This window comes from Trichomycterus rosablanca, chromosome 8 (assembly GCF_030014385.1).
Source record: "Trichomycterus rosablanca isolate fTriRos1 chromosome 8, fTriRos1.hap1, whole genome shotgun sequence".
NCBI lineage: Eukaryota > Metazoa > Chordata > Actinopteri > Siluriformes > Trichomycteridae > Trichomycterus > Trichomycterus rosablanca.
In genome coordinates this window covers 34,896,441-34,913,512 of record NC_085995.1, presented here as the reverse complement: position 1 = coordinate 34,913,512, position 17,072 = coordinate 34,896,441, and the positions used below count along the sequence as shown (strand labels likewise).

At 38.1% G+C, this 17,072-nt stretch overlaps 1 protein-coding gene across 2 annotated transcripts in view; it reads left to right on the top strand.

Annotated features, from left to right (window-relative positions):
• The first annotated feature begins 3,082 nt into the window (after positions 1–3,082).
• tead1a (TEA domain family member 1a) overlaps positions 3,083–17,072 on the top strand; it is a 72,385-nt gene continuing 58,395 nt past the window's right edge. Inside the window, exons 1-2 of one of the 2 annotated variants that reach the window (XM_063000115.1) lie at positions 11,410–11,516; positions 13,530–13,659. The gene's annotated coding sequence lies outside the window, so the exon portion shown is untranslated. Of the gene's footprint in view, positions 3,110–11,409; positions 11,517–13,529; positions 13,660–17,072 lie in introns of those variants that run through there. The other variant, XM_063000116.1, reaches the window with a different exon arrangement.

The following is a 17,072-nucleotide window of genomic DNA, read 5'->3' as shown; positions in this document are numbered from 1 at the left end:
GAGGCCTTCTGAGTGGCCTTTTCCGCTCGCGCGGGTACCACTCAGCAACTGCACAGGTCCACCTGTCATCAGTGAACCGTGCGACGTGTCCGGCTCATCCGAGCTTGCTCTTCCGGTACTCTGCGATAACGTCAATCACTCCACTTCTAGCTCTGATCTCCTCGTTCTGGATGTGATCTCACAGCGATATTCCCAGCATACATCTCTCCATGGCCCTCTGCGCCATCACCAGCCGTTGTTCTTCTCTCTTCGTTGTTGCCCAAGTCTCGCTTGCGTATAGCATTGCAGGCAAGACTGTGCTGTTGAAGAGGGCAGTGCGGGTAGCCGCATCCAACTTTCCCTTTAGCACATCCTTGATCGAGTTGAACGCTCTCCATCCTGCTCTTATTCTGCGTGAGATCTCCTTCTCCATGTCACATCTCATATTCACCTCCTGTCCCAGGTAAACGTATTCCTCCACCTCCTCTATTTCTTCGCCTCCTACTCTTATCTGGCCCAGCGCTACTTCTTCAGATCGCATGAACTTGGTTTTCATGCGGGTGATCTTCAGGCCGACTGCTGAGCTTCTGGTGTTCAGCTTACCCAGCATGTTCTGTAGCTGGCCGGTGCTTTCTGCGATGACGACGATGTCATCTGCAAACCGGGGGAGGGTTAGTAGCTCACCGTTAATACATACGCCTCCATCCCAGTCGATGTCTCTGATGACCATTTCGAGACAGGCTGTGAATAGTTTTGGACAGATGTACTGATCTGATATACTGGTCTTAACTGGTATTTAACAAATTTTGCAATCTGATCTACTGATATTTTATGCCGTGATGCTGACTAATATAAATCTAAAAGATTAAGAACACAAATTGTTTCAAACCATTAGTTTCACCATCACATAAGTTGGCTTGTTTGATGTGAAGATGCCAGTATCAGATCAGTATCATCTGATACCCAGTTCTGATATCAGGATTGGATTAAAAGTGTCTGTCTGAGGGAGGGAAGGTCAAATTCTGATATTGAGAGGTTAACATTACTACTAATCATTTTTTAAAATATTTTGGCAGAACTGGAGTTTAGTTTTCTGGTGCACACTTGACTTTTTAGTACAGCTCACATGTTCTTAATAGAGTTGAGGTGAGGACTCTGGGAAGTCTGTTCCGAAAGCTTAATTTTAACCTGATATAGCCATTGAAAAACAGTTTTGTTGTGTGTTTGGGGTCATTGTTTTGCTGAAACAGCCAATTGTGCACCAAATCAAGAAATTTTAATCTTAACCTTTATCCATCTAGTGAAATCTTACACCGGCCCACAGAAAACCCAATAAATTACCAAACGTCAGTCTATAAATAGCTACAGGGAGGACACACTTCTGTAGACGTCATTTGAAAGATTGTGACATTTTGAAATGTGTTTTGGGTTTTTACCATGAAATAAACAGCTTATGTTTCTTGTTTTTTTGACATTATTACATGAAACCAAGCTTTTTCAGTTGGCTTTCAGTCTCTTCTGTAACAATTTTACACCTGTGCACAGAAATAATTATTAATATATCTTTGTTTCATCTGACCACAAAACTCTTATCCAAAAAGCTTTTTGCATTTTCAAAGGTGCCAACATTAGAGCAGCGGCTTCTTTCTTGCATGGCTTTTTACCATCCAGACCATTTTTCTCTCTAGCATTTCACTAACATCACAAGATGCCCTTTGGAATATTGTAAAATCACGCTGGGATTACATGAATTACCAGATTTTGCACAAATCTATGTAGTCCATGCCATTCGATGTAGTCCAGATTCAACTTTTTACTGTAATTGTCATGCTGACGGAAAGAAAAAATATTGTATTTGTGAAAAAAGCAAAACAGAAGTATGTTCACCAGTGGACCTTGACTTTTGACCCCACTCTATATCAGGGTATTTTTTACCTTTACATTTTGTAATGCGTTTTGGGTTTTACCATAAAATAAATTGCTTATGTTTCTTGTTTCTTGTTTCTTGTTTTCTTGACATAAACAGCTTTTTTCAATTGGCTTTCAGTCTCGTTAGCATTCGTTTCCTTGTGATGTGTGAAGAGCATTGTGCATCACGCGTACGCGCTCCACACACCTCTCTGCACCATGCGGTGTGTTTTCAGAGGAAAAGCTGCATTAACAAGTTACCAAGCTGTTTTGTTGCTCATTCTTCAGAGCCAATTACAGAGCTAATTGCACACCTCCATCTCAGGCTCACTGTGAAAACGAAAGCAGCATTATTGATTCTTCAAAGCTTTTCACATGACTCCGAGTTCACAGAATTCAGTAAGCTGTTAGATACACACATACTACAGAAAATATGACATGTATTAGTTGTAGAAATAGAAGGCCACAGGGTTTTTTTTTATTTCAAAATTAAATTAACAAGCGGTAAAGTTTATAGCAGACTAGTCCATAATCAGAGTCAGACAGGCTGCCAGGGGTCAAATCCAAAACTGACTGAAGAACAAGAAACTAAAGAACCTAATAGCAGATCTGAATTATAGCTTTAATAAATGCAAAACTGCAAGAAAAAAAACTATCACTAAGGTATCAAAGTAAAAATACTGTCTCTTCAAAATATTTACCCAAATAAAAGCACTGACAGTGACACAACCCATTTTCTGAAAAAGTTGGGACATTTTGTAAAATGCAATTAAAACGAACAATCAGTTATTAGTGAATTCTCTCAATTGAATCTTTATTTAATTAATAAAAGTAGAAAGAAAAGATTTCCAATGTCTTCACTGATCAACTTCATAGTATTTTGTAAACAAAAACACATTTAGAATTTAATGCTTGTAACACACTCAGAAAATTGGAACAGGTTTGTTTTCCACTGTGTTCTATCACCTTTCCTATTATTGGGACTTTTTAATAGTTTGGGAACTGATTGTTGCAGTTTTGTGCCTACTTGCTTGATTGCTTAACAGTCCATGTTCTTTCCTTGTTGTCTTTTTCTCCTCTTTATGATGCACCATACATTCTGATACATGATGCGCTATGTTCTTTTCTTCTTTTAATGATACAATGATGTGCTTTACAAATAATAACCAATTTGGTCTCATCTGTCCACAGGAAGCTCCCAAAAGGATTGTGGCTTCCTCAGGTAAGTTCTAGCAAACTTCAGTCTGTCTTTTTTATGTCTTTGTGTGAGTAGTGGGGTCCACCTGTGTCTCGTTCCATAGCATCTCATTATAGACGGATAGTTTAAGCTGACGCTGTTGTGCCCTGCATCTGCAAGTTCTTTTTACACTATTCGAATAATCCTTTGTTGCAATCCTCCATTTTTTCTCGTTTGGCAGCGTCCAGGGAGGTCAGCTGCAGTGCCATGGGCAGTAAACTTCTCAATAATGTTGCACACAGTGGACACAGGAACATTCAAGTTTTCTAAAGGACTTGTAGCCTGGACTTGTTTATGCTTGTCCTCAAATTGACAATCTTTGGACATTTCCTTGTATGTACCGCACTGAACATGGGTAAAAGAAAGGAGAGCAGACACCTGGTTTCTATATTGCCAGCATATGTTACTTCAAACAGAGTGTAAGTACAAATGAATGGAGTATCACATGACTGAAATCCAGTACAATTGTTCTTATTATTCCTTACCATTTTGAGAATGTGCCAATAATTTTGGCCTTTAGCCTTTTTATGAAAGAAGTGCAGAGGTGCCTGTATTTTTGGCCATGACTATATTTACACAGGGTGTATTCCTGCTACATGCAGTTTGCTGCTTCACTGCAAAAGGTACAGAGGTATTACACATCATAAGGGTTTTAACTGATCCACAGCCCTAAACATAAAGACACAATAACTCAAAACTGCTTTCTGAACAATAAAGGTTATAGTGCCTGCATACAGTATCCAAGCCAAACGTTTGGCTTGAACTCTAAAGAGACTTTAAAATGGCAAATTCATCGGTCGTACTCTTATGACCTTGGAAAATCAAAGCAAAAAATGGACCAAAATTGAACCACAATGCTGCAAAGAGCTAAGAAAAATTTACTGCAGATGTCTTAAAACTAGAACTGCTGACAACAACTTCACTTCAGTTGAACAACTTCAACAACTTCCATTTGGGATGTTTTAGTGGTCCCCATCAGTTTGTTATGTTTTTAAATAAATAAATTTTTTCTCTTCGTATTTCCAAGTACAAAGTCAGATGCCAGACCACCGCTGTAAATCCATATACTTTGTAAATCTGTTCTTGCTGACATTTAAGGTGGAATAAAGTCATTTGGTTTTAAGTAAGAAGTGAATTGTCTAAGCCTGGTTATGTAAATCTGATCTGAGTTGATATATTTAAAAGTATTCTTCTCCATTTGTTACATTCAGGCAACCTCAAAACAAATAACTCTAATGGAATAAAATGAAATGTAAGTGATTCGTGCTGTAGGAAATAAAAGCCTGAAAATGGAAGCTTATCAGTCAACATGGCACTAAACTGGATTTCTGAATCTCAGTGGCTCTGCCGGTCAGTTTCTTGAAAGCATTTTAATGTTGTGCATTGCTGTATCATCCTGGGTTATCCTATTTACTGCACTCAGCCTCGGGTCCCTCTGACCACAGGGGGGCAATCCTTTACCCAGAAACCCTATTCTGCTTTAAAAAAAAAAAAAAAAACCCCATTAACCGTAAATTCTTTGTTGCTGGAGAGAAATGAATTCTATCATTCAGGAAAACAAAGGATTATTGCAAACTGATACTTTGTGTGTGTGTGAGTGTGTGTGTGTGCTCACACAATGACTACCTCTTTACAAATAAGGACAAACACTCATGTCCCCACTTGTAAAACGGCTATATAAAATATATTATTTAATAAATCATTCTAACACACTTTGTTCTCCATCGACCTCAACTACAAAACATCATTATGGCAGTAATTGTTCACATCTAAAATAAATCAGCACACAATCAGAGCTGCACAGAGATGAAAAACAGCATTTTAAGACTCTTAAGAGGTTCATAACTGGATTTCACCTGTTAATGCTGTTTTGGTTTTTCAGTGCCCCCAGTTTAGGACTTTAATGGAGTTAAAAATAATGTCAGTGCCGACAATCCTTCAAACTTGAACAGGTTTTGTGTACTGTTTAGTTAGCATTTGTTGTCTTAAACTGATATCAATATCAGTTTGACCCCAGTCTGGCCATTGGTGATGGTGCACATGGGCACCCCCTGTCCAGCCAGTGGTGATAGGTGGGCATTCCTGGTGCTTCCGGTGGTGCGCCACAACAAATTGTTGAGCAAACAAATATGATGTTAATCTCTAACCCCTTGATTTCAGCCAAGCCAAACAAAAACATTAAAGAAGTTCATACATTATATTTATTGCCACAGCCTGTATGTAAAGAAATCATTATGGAAACATGAAGAACTGCACAGTGAAGCCAAGGGATGACCAGAGATCTTAAGGGAGTAGAAAACAAGTCTGATCCCTTAGTGTTTTTTTTAACACCGATAAGTCATGACTTCAGTAAAGTCTTAAGGAATATCAGTCTGTCACATGACCTGTGGTAAAGTCTCTATTATTGTATAGAATGACAAATGCATTTGCAACTGGGTGAGCATTTAGTTTAGTGGGTGAATGGGAATGGGATTAGATCAGAGTAAACATGGCAGTAATTGCCATGCAAGACTTCTCCAAGAAGCGAGAAAGAGGACCCCACTGAGAAGGATGGAAGGCCTCATTATCCCTATCAGATTTCCAAAAAATATATCTGTAAACGCTGTTTGTGCATCTAACGAACAGAAAAACTCATACCACATTTTATCTCTGGTATTCAAACTGGGTCATTCACTTCAAAAAATCTGCAGTGTTGTGGACTGAAATGGCATAATTGGTCGAAATCATAACGTAGTAAAGTGGATGGAATTAATGCATCTCTGCAAGAGCTATAAAACATAAAAATAAGCTAAATTAAATACTGATCTTTATCCAGGATGTCAAACAACTTCATTTCTATTTGGAAAAAGAAAGAAATTGAAATAATTATTAATAATATTAATAATACTAGGCCCTCAAAGTGCTGTACTGTACTGTGTACTGTGCAAAAGGTAGGAAACACCCAGAACAGGTTGCCAGTCCATCACAGGGCAAACACACAGGGCAATTTTTAGTAGCTTTAATTAACCTGACTGCATGTCTCTGGACTGTGGGAGGAAACCAGAGCTCCAGGAGGAAACCCACACAGACATGGGGAGAACATGCAAACTCCACACAGAAAGAACACAGACCGCTCCACTTGGGAAATCAAACCCAGGACATTCTTGCTGTGCGGTGACAGTGTTACCCACTGACTCACTGTGCCGCCTCCATAAATTTTTTTTTTTTTACTTTTTTAGTTTTACAAAAAAAAATCTGTCACAATCAATTATAATGAGTAAAGGTACAGTGTATCACAAAAGTGAGTACACCCCTCACATTTCTGCAAATATTTTATTATATCTTTTCATGGGACGACACTATAGAAATAAAACTTGGATATAACTTAGAGTAGTCAGTGTACAACTTGTATAGCAGTGTAGATTTACTGTCTTCTGAAAATAACTCAACACACAGCCATTAATGTCTAAATGGCTGGCAACATAAGTGAGTACACCCCACAGTGAACATGTCCAAATTGTGCCCAAAGTGTCAATATTTTGTGTGACCACCATTATTATCCAGCACTGCCTTAACCCTCCTGGGCATGGAATTCACCAGAGCTGCACAGGTTGCTACTGGAATCCTCTTCCACTCCTCCATGATGACATCACGGAGCTGGTGGATGTTAGACACCTTGAACTCCTCCACCTTCCACTTGAGGATGCGCCACAGGTGCTCAATTGGGTTTAGTCCATCACCTTTACCTTCAGCTTCCTCAGCAAGGCAGTTGTCATCTTGGAGGTTGTGTTTGGAGTCGTTATCCTGTTGGAAAACTGCCATGAGGCCCAGTTTTCGAAGGGAGGGGATCATGCTCTGTTTCAGAATGTCACAGTACATGTTGGAATTCATGTTTCCCTCTATGAACTGCAGCTCCCCAGTGCCAGCAACACTCATGCAGCCCAAGACCATGATGCTACCACCACCATGCTTGACTGTAGGCAAGATACAGTTGTCTTGGTACTTCTCACCAGGGCGCTGCCACACATGCTGGACACCATCTGAGCCAAACAAGTTTATCTTGGTCTCGTCAGACCACAGGTCATTCCAGTAATCCATGTTCTTGGACTGCTTGTCTTCAGCAAACTGTTTGCGGGCTTTCTTGTGCATCAGCTTCCTTCTGGGATGACGACCATGCAGACCGAGTTGATGCAGTGTGCGGCGTATGGTCTGAGCACTGACAGGCTGACCTCCCACGTCTTCAACCTCTGCAGCAATGCTGGCAGCACTCATGTGTCTATTTTTTAAAGCCAACCTCTGGATATGACGCCGAACACGTGGACTCAACTTCTTTGGTCGACCCTGGCGAAGCCTGTTCCGAGTGGAACCTGTCCTGGAAAACCGCTGTATGACCTTGGCCACCATGCTGTAGCTCAGTTTCAGGGTGTTAGCAATCTTCTTATAGCCCAGGCCATCTTTGTGGAGAGCAACAATTCTATTTCTCACATACTCAGAGAGTTCTTTGCCATGAGGTGCCATGTTGAATATCCAGTGGCCAGTATGAGAGAATTGTACCCAAAACACCAAATTTAACAGCCCTGCTCCCCATTTACACCTGGGACCTTGACACATGACACCAGGGAGGGACAACGACACATTTGGGCACAATTTGGACATGTTCACTGTGGGGTGTACTCACTTATGTTGCCAGCTATTTAGACATTAATGGCTGTGTGTTGAGTTATTTTCAGAAGACAGTAAATCTACACTGCTATACAAGCTGTACACCGACTACTCTAAGTTATATCCAAGTTTCATGTCTATAGTGTTGTTCCATGAAAAGATATAATGAAATATTTGCAGAAATGTGAGGGGTGTACTCACTTTTGTGATACACTGTACATTAAGTGAGTGATCGGTAAGTGACTAGTGTGTGTGAGTGAATGAGTGAGTACTGTATATAATAGTGAGTTAGTTATATGGTGAGTGAGTTAATGATGAGGTGAGTATTGTATATAATAGTGAGTGAATGAGTGAGTGAATTAGTGAGTTAGTATTGTATATAATAGTGAGTAAGTGAAAGTGAGTGAATTAGTGAGTTAGTATTGTATATAGTGAGTGAGTGAATGAGTGAGTTAGTATTGTATATAATAGTAAGTGAATGAGTGAGTAAGTATTGTATATAATAGTGTGAGTGAATGAGTGAGTTAGTTAGTGAGTAAGTATTGTATATAATAGTGAGTAAGTGAATGAGTGAGTGAATTAGTGAGTGAGTATTGTATATAATAGTGAGTGAGTGAGTGAGTGAGTGAATGAGTGAGTGAGTGAATGGGTGAGTTAGTATTGTATATAATATTGAGTGAGTGAATGAGTGAGTGAATGAGTGAGTATTGTATATAATAGTGAGTGAGTGAATGAGTGAGTGGGTGAATGAGTGAGTATTGTATATAATAGTGAGTGAGTGAATGAGTGAGTTAGTGAGTGAGTATTGTATATAATAGTGAGTGAGTGAATGAGTGAGTGAGAGTAAGTATTGTATATAATAGTGAGTGAGTGAATGAGTGAGTGAGAGTGAGTGAGTATTGTATATAATAGTAAGTGACTGAGTGAGTATTGTATATAATATTGAGTGAGTGAATAAGTGAGTGAGTATTGTATATAATAGTGAGTGAGTGAGTATTGTATATAATAGTGAGTGAGTGAGTGAGTGAATGAGTGAGTTAGTGAAAGAGAAAATGTGTGTGTGTGTGTGCGTGAGCGAGTGAAGGTGCTGGTGAGTGAGTGAGTGAGAGAGTGAGTGTTGTATATAATATTGAGTGAGTGAATGAGTGAGTGAGTATTGTATATAATAGTGAGTGAGTGAGTGAGTGAAAGAGTGAGTTAGTGAAAGAGTGAATGTGTGTGTGTGCGTGAGCGAGTGAAGGTGCTGGTGAGTGATTGAGTGAGAGAGTGAGTATTGTATATAATATTGAGTGAGTGAATGAGTGAGTATTGTATTTAATAGTGAGTTAGTGAGTGAGTGAGTGAATGAGTGAGTTAGTGAAATTTTGAATGTGTGTGTGTGTGTGTGCGTGAGCGAGTGAAGGTGCTGGTGAGTAAGTGAGAGAGTGAGTGTTGTATATAATATTGAGTGAGTGAGTGAGTGAGTATTGTAAATAATAGTGAGTGAGTGATTGAGTGAGTGAATGAGTGAGTTAGTGAAAGAGTGAATGTGTGTGTGTGCGTGAGCGAGTGAAGGTGCTGGTGAGTGAGTGAGTGAGTGAGAGAGTGAGTATTGTATATAATATTGAGTAAGTGAATGAGTGAGTGAGTATTGTATATAATAGTGAGTGAGTGAAAGAGTGAGTTAGTGAAAGAGTGAATGTGTGTGTGTGTGCGTGAGCGAGTGAAGGTGCTGGTGAGTGAGTGAGTGAGAGAGTGAGTATTGTATATAATATTGAGTGAGTGAATGAGTGAGTGAGTATAGTATATAATAGTGAGTGAGTGAATGAGTGAGTTAGTGAAAGAGTGAATGTGTGTGTGCGTGAGCGAGTGAAGGTGCTGGTGAGTGAGTGAATGAGTGAGTGAGTATTGTATATAATAGTGAGTAAGTGACCGAGTGAATGAGTGAGTTAGTGAAAGAGTGAATGTGTGTGTGTGTGTGTGTGCGTGAGTGAGTGAAGGTGCTGGTGAGTGAGAGAGTGAGTTTTGTATATATTATAGTGAGTGAGTGAGTGAATGTGTGTGTGTGTGTGTGTGCGTGAGCGAGTGAAGGTGCTGGTGAGTGAGTGAGTGAGAGAGTGAGTATTGTATATAATATTGAGTGAATGAATGAGTGAGTGAGTATTGTATATAATAGTGAGTGAGTGAGTGAGTTAGTGAAAGAGTGAATGTGTGTGTGCATGAGCAAGTGAAGGTGCTGGTGAGTGAGTGAATGAGGGAGTGATTATTGTATATAATAGTGAGTGAGTGAGTGAGTGAGTGAATGTGTGTGTGTGTGCGTGAGCGAGTGAAGGTGCTGGTGAGTGAGAGAGTGAGTATTGTATATAATAGTGAGTGAGTGAGTGAATGAGTGAGTGAGTATTGTATATAATAGTGAGTGAGTGAGTGAGTAAGTAAGTGAAAGAGTGAGTTAGTGAAAGAGTGAATGTGTGTGTGCGTGAGCGAGTGAAGGTGCTGGTGAGTGAATGAGAGAGTGAGTATTGTATATAATAGTGAGTGAGTGAGTGAGTGAATTAGTGAGTTAGTGAAAGAGTGAATGTGTGTGTGTGTGTGTGTGCGTGAGCGAGTGAAGGTGCTGGTGAGTGAGAGAGTGAGTATTGTATATAATAGTGAGTGAGTGAGTGAGTGAGTATTGTATATAATAGTGAGTGAGTGAGTATTGTATATAATAGTGAGTGAGTGAGTGAGTATTGTAAATAATAGTGAGTGAGTGAGTGAGTATTGTATATAATAGTGAGTGAGTGAGTGAGTATTGTATATAATAGTGAGTGAGTGAGTGAGTATTGTATATAATAGTGAGTGAGTGAGTATTGTATATAATAGTGAGTGAGTGAAAGAGTGTGTGTGTGTGTGTGTGCGTGAGCGAGTGAAGGTGCTGGTGAGTGAGTAAGTGAATGAGTGAGTGAGTATTGTATATAATAGTGAGTGAGTGAGTATTGTATATAATAGTGAGTGAGTGAAAGAGTGTGTGTGTGTGTGTGTGTGCGTGAGCGAGTGAAGGTGCTGGTGAGTGAGTGAGTAAGTGAATGAGTGAGTGAGTATTGTATATAATAGTGAGTGAGTGAGTATTGTATATAATAGTGAGTGAGTGAGTATTGTATATAATAGTGAGTGAGTGAAAGAGTGTGTGTGTGTGTGTGTGTGTGTGTGTGTGCGTGAGCGAGTGAAGGTGCTGGTGAGTGAGTGAGTAAGTGAATGAGTGAGTGAGTATTGTATATAATAGTGAGTGAGTGAGTATTGTATATAATAGTGAGTGAGTGAAAGAGTGTGTGTGTGTGTGTGCGCGTGAGCGAGTGAAGGTGCTGGTGAGTGAGTGAGTAAGTGAATGAGTGAGTGAGTATTGTATATAATAGTGAGTGAGTGAGTATTGTATATAATAGTGAGTGAGTGAGTGAGTATTGTATATAATAGTGAGTGAGTGAAAGAGTGTGTGTGTGTGTGTGCGTGAGCGAGTGAAGGTGCTGGTGAGTGAGTGAGTAGTGTGTGACGTCACTGCTCGAGCGCTGAAGCTCCGCCTGGATTCGCTCGTTCACCGTGAGCGCGTTCATTTCATTCCTCTCTCATTCCACACATAGTTCACATCGCTGTACAATAACTCACTGTTTACAGCGTCTAACTCGTCTGATAGCTACTTTATATTTACTTTATATTTACTTTAATTCACTTTATATTTACTTCACTGCAGATTAAAGCGCGAATAAGCGCTCAGAAACACAGAATCGTGAGTTGTGAGGTGAGTCCGATACTACAGCTGCACTTCTGAGCTCCTGCTGTTTTATATGAGAGGGAACAGTCAGCTTTATTCTAATGGTTGTGTTTACAGTGCTGGATTATAATTTATATTATATATTAGTAGTATAACTATGTGATGTGTTTACAGTGCTGGATTATAATTTATATTATATATTAGTAGTATAACTATGTGATGTGTTTACAGTGCTGGATTATAATTTATATTATATATTAGTAGTATAACTATGTGGTGTTGTGTTTACAGTGCTGGATTATAATTTATATTATATATTAGTAGTATAACTATGTGGTATTGTGTTTACAGTGCTGGATTATAATTTATATTATATATTAGTAGTATAACTATGTGGTATTGTGTTTACAGTGCTGGATTATAATTTATATTATATATTAGTAGTATAACTATGTGGTGTTGTGTTTACAGTGCTGGATTATAATTTATATTATATATTAGTAGTATAACTATGTGGTATTGTGTTTACAGTGCTGGATTATAATTTATATTATATATTAGTAGTATAACTATGTGGTGTTGTGTTTACAGTGCTGGATTATAATTTATATTATATATTAGTAGTATAACTGTATGATGTGTTTACAGTGCTGGATTATAATTTATATTATATATTAGTAGTATAACTATGTGATGTGTTCACAGTGCTGGATTATAATTTATATTATATATTAGTAGTATAATTATATATTAGTAGTATAACTATGTGGTGTTGTGTTTACAGTGCTGGATTATAATTTATATTATATATTAGTAGTATAACTGTATGATGTGTTTACAGTGCTGGATTATAATTTATATTATATATTAGTAGTATAACTATGTGGTGTTGTGTTTACAGTGCTGGATTATAATTTATATTATATATTAGTAGTATAACTATGTGGTATTGTGTTTACAGTGCTGGATTATAATTTATATTATATATTAGTAGTATAACTATGTGGTGTTGTGTTTACAGTGCTGGATTATAATTTATATTATATATTAGTAATATAACTATGTAATGTAGATTGTGTTTACAGTGCTGTATTATAGTTTAATATTATATATTAGTAATAAAACTTTATGTGATGTAGATTGTGTTTACAGTGCTGTATTATAGTTTAATATTATATATTAGTAATAAAACTTTATGTGATGTAGATTGTGTTTACAGTGCTGTATTATAGTTTAATATTATATATTAGTAATATAACTGTATATGATGTAGATTGTGATTACAGTGCTGTATTATTAGGTTTAAGTTATATATTAGTAATATAATTTTGTGATGGTGTGTTTACAGTGCTGTATTATAGTTTTATATTATATATTAATTAAATAACTTTGTAATGTTTATTGTGTTAGCAGTGCTGTATTATAGGTTTCTATTATATATAGTAATATAATTGTGTGTAATGTAGATTGTTTTGCAGTGCTGGATAATAGTTTATATTATATATTAGTAATATAACTATGTGGTGTTAATTGTGTTAGCAATAACACTGTATTATAGATATACATTATATATTCGTAATATAACTATATATGATGTAGATTGTGTTTACAGTGCTGTATTATTAGGTTTAAGTTATATATTAGTAATATAATTTTGTGATGGTGTGTTTGCAGTGCTGTATTGTAGTTTTATATTATATATTTGTAATATAACTATGTAATGTAGATTGTGTTAGCAGTGCTGGATTATAGATGTAGATTATATTTTAGTAATATAATTTTGTAATGTAGATTGTGTTTGTGGTGCTGTATTATAGTTTTACATTACATATTAGTAATTTAACTATGTGATGTAGATTGTGTATAGTATTATAGGTATATATTTTAATGTGATTGTATGTTTACAGTGATAATTACAAACATGCTCAGGTTAAGGTTTGCTGAGGATATGTATCTTTACTTTAAATCAGGCTGTTGTAAACAATAACTCGTACTTTTAAGCTAGTTTTTCATTCATTCAAGTTTTTCTTGTCTTTACAGCTAACTGGGAGTTCATTACTTCACTAACTATACTTTCAGATATTTTTCAAACGTTTCTTTTTTAAACCCTGGATATAAAATTGGATAAAAAAGACCTTCAGTGAAAACTACAGGTGGTTTCTTCTTTCTCGTAAGTTACTTTCTTTTATATATTATTTAAAACTGTAATTGTAAATCTGCTTTATTATAGTTTAGTCAGGTCTATGGTGTTACTTGTATCCATGTTTGTAAAAAGATCACAGAATAAAACTTGGATTTTCCTAACTATTTATTTATGGTTTTCCATATTTAATAAGTGAATCATAAATAATTTTATATAAATAAATAAATAATTTAACTACCTAGATGGCTGAATTAATTACCTTAATAAAATTATTGTTATATAATAACAATAACAAAGGTAATTTAATAACAATGATTATTTAATAACAATGATAACAATGAAATTCAGTAATAAAGGTTATTGAAATTGGGAATTCAAAATTGTTTTATATGTATTGTTTTATATGGTAAATTATATCTATAATAAATTTGTGTTTGAACAAATACCTCGTACCTTCATAATTACATTTTAATCTTATTTAGATAGTGTACAGACTGTATTTTCTGTAAGGGCTGTATTGTGGTTAGGGTTGTAATGAGCTTGGGGCCCATATCGGAAACACTGGATGCATTGTAAGAATGCACTCTGGGTAGTCTCGCAGGCCATTATTCATCCACCTACTTTTCACTTACTTATACACTGTGACTGAAAACAGGGACCTCTGTTACTTTGCCCATAAATCTGGCAAATGCTGATTAATTTTCAATTGTATTCCACTGTAGCAGCACCAGATCATGTTGAATAATTCAGACTGACGTTTGGCTAAGTCCAGTTTTCCTAGAAATCTGATGTATTTACTGATAGGTCAGAGGTTTGTCTTTGTGGCTGAGCACCAGCTCTTGAACTTGCGCTATGTTGTCATTGGTGTGTGTGCTTTGGTCGACTGTGTTGCTTTCGTCTGTTATAGCTTCCAGTTTCACAGATCTTGCGTAGCAATTTAGAATTTTTGTTACGAGGTTGATCCTCCTGCGGTGAATCCTACTGGTGGGTAAAGTTGCACACGTGTTCAGCTTGAGGAAAACACGATTCATCAGACCAGGCCTAGTCCTGTTCCAGGGCCTGTGTCCTCGTTATAGTAGATGTATTCAATACTGGTTAGCATGGGCATTTTGACTGGCCTGCCACTACACGGCCCCAGAGAGAGTAGGATTTGATTTGTTAATGTGTATTGTGACACGTTAACCTCATCACCAGTAATAAATGATCTGCAATTTGAGCCGCAGTAGCTCCTCTGTTGGCCTTCGTATCCTGTGGCATCAATGAATGCTGGCTGGCCAACAGCCTGTTAGGGGCTCACAGCTTGTCCCCAAGTGTCCCAATATTTATTAAATATCAGTCTGATCAGTTGTTTGGAAGTGAAAATGAAGAAATTGCCTGATTGTTTGCTAAAAGTGTATCATGGTGTTAAAATATTAGATCATTAATATCGTACCATATCACACAGCTTTACTGTATTATTACCAAGAGTTATTAAGAAGTTGGTAGTGAGCGTTTTAATTAAGTTATTTTGTGTAGAATTTCATAAAATATAATTTAATAAAATAATCAAAGCAGTAAAAGAGAATTATCTAACTCCTCTACAGGAGTCCCTGTGAGAGCAGAGTACTGTGGAAAATGGGGGAAGGGAAGCAGCCTTATTGTTGCTCTCTGAGGGTCTGAATCACTCCACAAATAGCTCTTTTCTTCTGCTGACATCTGGTTTGGTGTCAAAGACTAGTGTTGAGAGAGCTGCTGTGTTCAACATGCTGCTGTGTTTAGAGAGCTGCTGTGCTTAGTGCTGCTGTGTTTACAGCTCTGTGCTGTGTATAGAGCTCTGCTAAGTTTTGTGCTGCTGAGTTTAGTGCTGCTGTATTCTATGTATACTATGCAGTGCTCAGAGTGCTGCTGTGTTCAACATGCTGCTGTGTTTAGAGAGCTGCTGTGCTCATAGCATTGCTGTGTTTAGAGCTGTGCTGTGTATAGAGCTCTGCTAAGTTTTGTGCTGCTGGATTTAGTGCTGCTGTATTCTATGTATACTATGCAGTGCTCAGAGTGCTGCTGTGTTCAACATGCTGCTGTGTTTAGAGTGCTGCTGTGCTCAGAGTGCCGTTTTGTTGAGGCTCTGTGCTGTGTTCAGAGTATTATGCTGGGCTCAAAGTGCCTTTGTGTTTAGAGCTCTTTGCTGTGTTCAGAGAGCTGCTGAGTTTAGTGCTGCTGTGCTCAGGGTGCCAGTGTGTTTAGAGCTCTGTGCTGTATATAGAGCTCTGCTGAGTTTAGTGCTGCTGTATTTAGAGTATTATGCTGTGCTCAGAGTGCCGTTGTGTTTAGAGCTCTGTGCTGTGTTCAGAGCGCTACTGAGTTTAGTGCTGCTGTTTTGAAAGTGCTGTGCTGTGTAAATGTTCACTGTGTAATGTGTTCACTGTGTTGCATGCTGTGCTGCATGCTCACTGTGCTGTGCTCACTGTGCACTGTAGTTACTGTTCTGAAAGCTCACTGTGCTGGGCTCCCTGTGCTGGGCTCCCTGTGCACTGTATTTACAGTGCTGTGCTCTCTGTGCACTGTATTTACAGTGCTGTGCTCACTTTGCTGTGCTTACTTTGCACTGTATTTATTTGCTGCATGCTCATTGTGCAGCGTGTTTGTGGTGCTGTGTATTTACTGTGCTGCATGCTGACTGCTGTGTGCGGCCTGAGCTGCATGCTCACAGTGCTAAGTGTTCACAGTGCACTGTATTTACTGTGCCACAATTTAGTGTATAAAGTGGCATAAAAAATCGAAAGAATAAATAAATATTTATTGTGCTATGTGCTCACTGTGTACTGTATTTGCTGTGCTACGTGCTGACTGTGTACTGTATTTACTGTGCTACGTGCAGACTGTTTACTGTACTTACTGTGCTACGTGCTGACTGTGTAGTGTATTTACTGTGCTACGTGCTCACTGTGCTAGGTTTTCACTGTGCTACGTGCTCACTGTGCAGTGTGCTTTTGTCCGATCAGAGCAACATGTGTTTTTTGTTCTTTCTGTTCAGTGTCATGCCGGCAGCTGGCTTGAGCTGTGCAGGTGCCAGATGGTGTGTGCTTGCTATCTGCTAATTTAGCTTATCAGTTCCATTATGGTCGGTTTCTCTTTAACGTCTGTGTGTACAGAAAGGCCGGACGGTGGAGTCGTGCAGGTCTGGGATACGAGCGAGTGTAACAAGAGCCGGCAGAATAAACATGATTGTGGTGTTGGCCTGTATTACAGAGGGTTCGGGTAGAATGTGTTTTTGTTTGTTTTTGATGGAGGAGGTTTAGAACATCTGGCTGTTACATGTTGCAGAAATGTCATGAGTTGTGAATAGACAAACCTGAAGGAGATGGGCTTAGGGTATTTTCAGGGTGTCACTAATCTCGTGAGGCCCATCGCCGTTCTCTTTATGATACTTGCATCTGGGGAATGTCCAAGCCAAATACTTCATT